Source organism: Camellia sinensis, chromosome 2 (genome assembly GCF_055761805.1).
Source record: "Camellia sinensis isolate YWXY chromosome 2, ASM5576180v1, whole genome shotgun sequence".
NCBI classification, from domain to species: domain Eukaryota; kingdom Viridiplantae; phylum Streptophyta; class Magnoliopsida; order Ericales; family Theaceae; genus Camellia; species Camellia sinensis.
In genome coordinates, this window is record NC_138962.1 from 118,600,347 (window position 1) to 118,606,410 (window position 6,064).

The following is a 6,064-nucleotide window of genomic DNA, read 5'->3' on the forward strand; positions in this document are numbered from 1 at the left end:
CAACAATTTGAATAAGAAGGGATAGAAAAGAGTGAGAGATTATTACAACACCCTAATAAATGATAAAAAAAGAAGTTGGTTGAAGAAATTATTAAAACAATGAATGGATTCAGTCAAATTAATGTTGAATCAAACAAATCATATTAAATAAAAAAAAAGAATAACTTAGCCATCAGCTCTAAGATTACCTAGGAGACCACCCCTTAGAAGTTGTCTGCTCTATTCTTGGATAAGTTAGTCGGCTATGCACAATAGTGACAGGCCGAATAGAAAAAAGACCGGCCGAACTCTTCTTCTGGGCAGAATCTACATTAGTGCAGATTTTCCAAAATAGAAGCAATGGACAATTTCTAGGGGGTGTTCATTTTTTCTACCTCTACCACCTACAAGGATCACTTAAGGGGGAGGTAGATGGGCTACAACCCTCAACAATGACATGAATAGATATGTACAATAGATATCTTGCAATAAAATCAACAATTTAAAGGGATTAAAACAAAAACAATCTTAAAGACCAAGAAATGGATAGGAACCTACATCATCTCTTTGTGAATAAGGGTAAGTTAATACCCAAATCCATACTATTAATTAGAGAGAGTAGATTAATGCAAATCATTTCTTGGTGAAAGTATTGCTTTCAAAACAAGGGATTCATCAAAGCCCTTGAAGCCTCCTCTTCTATTCATAAAATGACGTTGTTTCCACCATTTTCTATTTATAAATGATTGAGAAGGAAGATTTCAACACCCTTTGACCCAAAATCTTTTACTTTACTTCCAAAAATAATTAACAAGAAGGGATAACACAACTCTTTCAACATCAAACCTTTAGAATCCCCTAAGTAATCTTGTGAGACAACCCTCTTACTCATTAGCCTTGAGCATAGGTTGAAAAAAATAAATTAATATACTTAAGGGATAGAATAGGTGACGAATAAGTGTGAAATAAGAAAAGAAAAGCTATTCTATATATTAAACTTGTGAATGGATGGCTAATTGCTGATCCCAAACACATCTATAAGGATCCAAATACATAACAGCAATGAAACTAATCCTAAAAGAACAAGAAGGAAAAGAAGAAAAAACTATCAACTCAATTGATGGGTGGCTAAATCCTATTCCCCCCCACATCCATGAGGACTTACAATAATTATATGATGAAAATAAAGTTTGAACTGAAGAAAGAGTAGGAGAAAAGTGATTAAAGATGCAAAAATTCACCTCTTAAAGAGGGTGAGTGCCTTTGTTCCACAAACTCTCTTTTGGTTCCCTCAAGAACTTTTAGATATGTTGTTTAATGTCCAATTTCAGTCCAGGAGCTTATGATCAAGCTTTAATGGAGTTTTTAATGTTAGAAATTGAATGTGTTAGGTAAGGAATGAAGGAGGGAGATAGGGAAAACCAATGGCTTGTATAAGCATTGGGCAAGATTTTCCAACCCTTAGAAAGAGCCTGTTGAGCTCTATTTATAGAGCATGGGTGTAAATATTGAAGATATTTACGTAAAGTGTGTTGAATAAGATGAAATCCCCGAAAATGCTCTGTACCCGAAACATTCAGCTGGCTGTCCCACTTGGTGATCGGCCTAATGCATTTTTGATCGGCCGTCAAATGTTGTCCATCCAGTTAGAAAGCATATCATTAGATCAACAAAGTAAGGTATGCTTGAACTGAGAGGAGAAATAAGCATTTCAAAACATTTCACCATTTCCATTTACTTCTACTACATCCATTGCTCTGTTTGTTTGAAAGAATACAACACTTTGATTTTGAAAATATAAGCCTTAAGACATATTGACAACGTTTGAAACTGCACAACTAAATCCATTTTGAAAAATGTTTTTCCACTATTCAAAAGGTACTTTGGTTAAAACAGGTGCTTGTTTGGTTTAGAAGCTCAGACTTCAAACTTTTGGCCAAGGACTTCATAGGACTAGCACATCTCGTTTTCATCATTGGGTACCCAAGAGAGAGCGCCCAAGTCTTAAAACTGGTCAAAAATGGTGTGCCTATAGTTGCTCCTCTTTAATAAAGCTAGATGTGTCATTTCATGATGTGAGTGAATGCCGAAGCTCGAAGACGACTCTTATGACGAGGCTGTAAGACTTGGGAAAATAAACAATATGCAGATAAAATTTAGTTGAACTCGAGGGTTACATATGTATCCCCATCAAAGGAATCAAACCAACGTATTTCAGGGGCAGAATGCAAATGCCATGCTCAAAATATACTTGAAAAGTTGGGCTTACGCGCTGTCATGATTTGAGAATTATGCTTATGTATACCACACTGCTGGAGTGTTGGAAAGCTTTATGATGCAAGCACTGTAAAAGGAGACGAGGTGGAACAAAGATAAAGTTGCAAAGATGGCAAAACAAAGAGGAGAACCTCATGTAAATAACATAAAGCAAGCTAACAATTGTGGAAAGTATAAAGAACAACACACAAACATACAAGCATGCTTTACATGAATAAAAGAAATGCAAAATGCACATGTGCTGCAACATAGGAGAGAAAGAGAAAAGGATGGCCATAGCCAAAGTCCTATATGATTGGCAGTCATAGCAACAAGGAACTCTACAACATACTCCAAACAAAGTACAATGAGAAGAGAGAAAATGAGTGGTGTTAACTACCAACCTGTGCATGAGGCGGTATTAACTGAGGGTGGTGTTAACCGCCAACCCACGTAGGGGGCAGTATTCACCGAGGTGGTGTTAAATGCTAACCCACGAAAGGGGCGGTATTAATTGAGTTGGTGTTAACTGTCGGTATTAACAGATGTGGTGTTAATTGCCAACCTGCACAGGGGGCACTATTAACTGAGGTGGTGTTAACTGCTAACCCACGTAGGGGACAGTATTAACTGAGGTGGTGTTAACTGCCAACGCACGCAGGGGGCAGTATTAACCGAGGTGGTGTTATATGCTAACCCACGTAGGGGGCGATATTAACCGAGTTGGTATTAACTGCTAACCCACGTGGGGGACTGTATTAACTGATATGGTATTAATTGTTAACCCACACAAGGGGCGATATTAACCAAGATGGTATTAACCGCCAACCCACGCAGGGGGTGGTATTAACCGAGGTGGTATTAATCGCCAACCCATGCAAGGAACGGTATTAATCAAGGTTTCACCCTTTACACATTTTGCATGTGTAGGTGGTGATTGCAACAATAGAAACATCATGCCACTAAGGCAAATGTAGGAAAAATGCAACACAGTAAGGACAAACCCTCCTCTTTGCTGGTGCCACTGAACAACTGTACCTCAGAATGTGATAGGGATAATAACCATACACCACTAGATAACTATTGCACACTTCTGAACACCTTTATTCCAACATACTACTGATAATGCTTTGGCGGCTCAAAAATTGACCGGTCGAATTCAAATGTAGCCAGCCGGTCCTAATGGGTAATTCCAAGGACAGAACTGACCTTTCACATTTTTGGAAGTTTATAAAAAGGCACAACCATCTATCTTCCATTCATTTTTGTCTGAAAACATCTCTCCAGCTCTCTGAACTCATTTCCATTCACTACCCATGGCTAATGATGATTTCCTCTCATTTTCTCCCAACTAACCCATTGGTTTTGATGAACTTGAGACCTTGGAGGATAGTGGGAGCTCTTCCGGCAATACTGTAGCTGAGGCACTTACACAGCTTGGGGCTACCCTATGGTGGTGGCCGGGGCTGGGGTTAGGGCTATGGACATTTGGTAGATGATGAGCCTATTTGAACGTTGGCCCATGGTAGACGGCAATACTATAGTCTGGGCCAAGCTCCTAGAGAGAGATGAGGCATGGGACACTGAGAAGGATGCAGATGTGGACGAAGTCCCTTACCTCCAGGTCCATTTCCTCCACACTTTTCAGATTTCCACCTGGCGTTAACTACTTGAAATTGATCTTTTCTTCTGAATGGTCATATACAACTCTCCCATTATCCAATTTATTCTTCTTCTTTTTTAGGAAGAAGTTGCTTCTCCTAATGTGATCATCATTAGCAGCGATGATGACGAGGAGGATAACGAGCTGGATAGGTACTTTGACGACCCTTCTCCTGGTAGTAGCAACTTTGGCAGTGATCACTACAACAAAAAAGGGTTTTTACGACGCACAATGCACGCTGTAAAAACCCTTCTACGACGTGCAGTGCACGTCATATTATGACCAGTCATGGAAAGTCATTCACTTTCAACGACATGCTTTGTACGCCGTTAAAAACTATTTAACGGCAGATTTTGTACGTCGTTGTTACTTTTTCTACGACATGCTATAGTAAGCCGTTAAAAACTATTTAACGACAGATTTTGTGCGTCGTTGTTACTTTTTCTACGACATGCTATAGTAAGCCGTTAAAAACTACTTAACGACAGATTTTGTGCATCGCTGTTACTTTTTCTATGACTACTTTTGCATGCCGTTAATTGGTGAGACAAATAATGACACTGATTGCGCACGGTAAAATATATAATACAATGACTTATTATGCCTGCTGTAAAATATGCAATTTTTTTTATTTTATTTTATTTTTAAATTCAACTGGTTCTATTTGACCAATTTTGTACAATCTAACAAATATTACAAACAAGTATCACAAAACATCAATCAACCACCAAAATATTGTTTGAAACATCAAAAAGAAACTATATCCATAAATTATAAACATTCAACAATTGTCTATACATTCCAAACATTCGAAAACTATATCCTTAAGTTCTAAACTGTACAAAAAGTTTAAACCATCCAAAACTATGAATATCTAACTTTCTAAACATATCGACAACTATTAAGAGATTACCTAAAGCTATCGACAACAGTTCATATAGCAATTGCATCTGCAGCTGTAGCAAATCCACTTGCTCCAATCATAGGGACGAGAATGCCCAAAAAAACGCATACAAGATAACTCCACAGAGCCCCATACATCTACCTCAGGTCCAGCATACAATTTCCCAGATATAACCTATGAAAATAGATGAATTTATTAACCTTGGACATTCAACAATTACTTTAAATACAAATAACGTTCAATTGAAAAATCTCACTGACTTGTTTCACTGTCTTAAATTATATTCCATAGATACCACACCTCTGGGGCAGCATAATTTGGGCTTCCACAACTTGTTTTCAGAAAAATGACCATCCCGCATGATATTACTGACCAAAATCAGCAACCTTCACATTGCACTTGGAATCCAAAAGCAGGTTCTCAAGCTTAAGATCTTTGTGAACCACCATATTCTTGTGGCAGAACTCTACACTAGAAATTATCTATTTCGAAGTATCATTATAAAATAATGTTTTAACATAAATGATTTCCACTCATTTTAGATATAGCAATCACTTGAAGAAATCTCTCATATAAGAAATGGACAATGAAAAATAAAACAGCTGAAAAATAAGGAAAATAAACATAATGGTCTCTGCGATTCCGTCATATCTGTTACCATTTTCATTTCTATTTAGGCTAAGTAGTTCAACATGCCACTTTCAATGATAGTGATATGCAACCAATCCAGACAATTTAAACATATTTCTATTGAGGGTCATGTTTCGAATCAAATTAAACAACGCTTCAATATCAAGACACCGACCTGGGCAACAACATAAGGAAATGGGGAGTACATTCTAGCTGCTCTGTCTCTCTCTCTCTGTAGAATACAACTCTCACAATTAAAACTATTGGTTGTACTGAGGAAGCATTATTGACTCCAACAAACAAGCATGAAGCATAAAAAGCTCCCAAGACAACATATAAGTTCCGAGTTGAGTCCCTGCATAAGATTCAAAATATATATAGGGTAACACTTTGAACACCACATTTCTAACAGTTCAGCAGACGAGAAAATCAATAAAAAAAATGTCTGGCATCTCCATTAATTCTAACAAATAATTACAAGGCAGCTGCCGTAGAAGGCCAGGGCAACATTATCCATATTTATAACAAAGATCCATATCCAAAGAAAAGACCGCTGAGCCTAACATTTGTGAGACTAACGATACAATTGTAAGGTAATGCAATAGACTAACACAACTGCTTTCAACAATAAC

The 6,064-nt window shown here is 37.5% G+C and overlaps 1 long non-coding RNA gene across 1 annotated transcript; it reads right to left on the bottom strand.

Moving 5' to 3' along the window:
- Positions 1-4,636: 4,636 nt before the first annotated feature.
- LOC145819663 (uncharacterized) lies at positions 4,637-5,635 on the bottom strand. Its single transcript, XR_014360442.1, has 2 exons — positions 5,103-5,635; positions 4,637-4,976 (listed from the first exon to the last, which is right to left on the bottom strand). It is a non-coding gene; the product is annotated as an uncharacterized LOC145819663 (long non-coding RNA).
- Between the last annotated feature and the right edge of the window lie 429 nt (positions 5,636-6,064).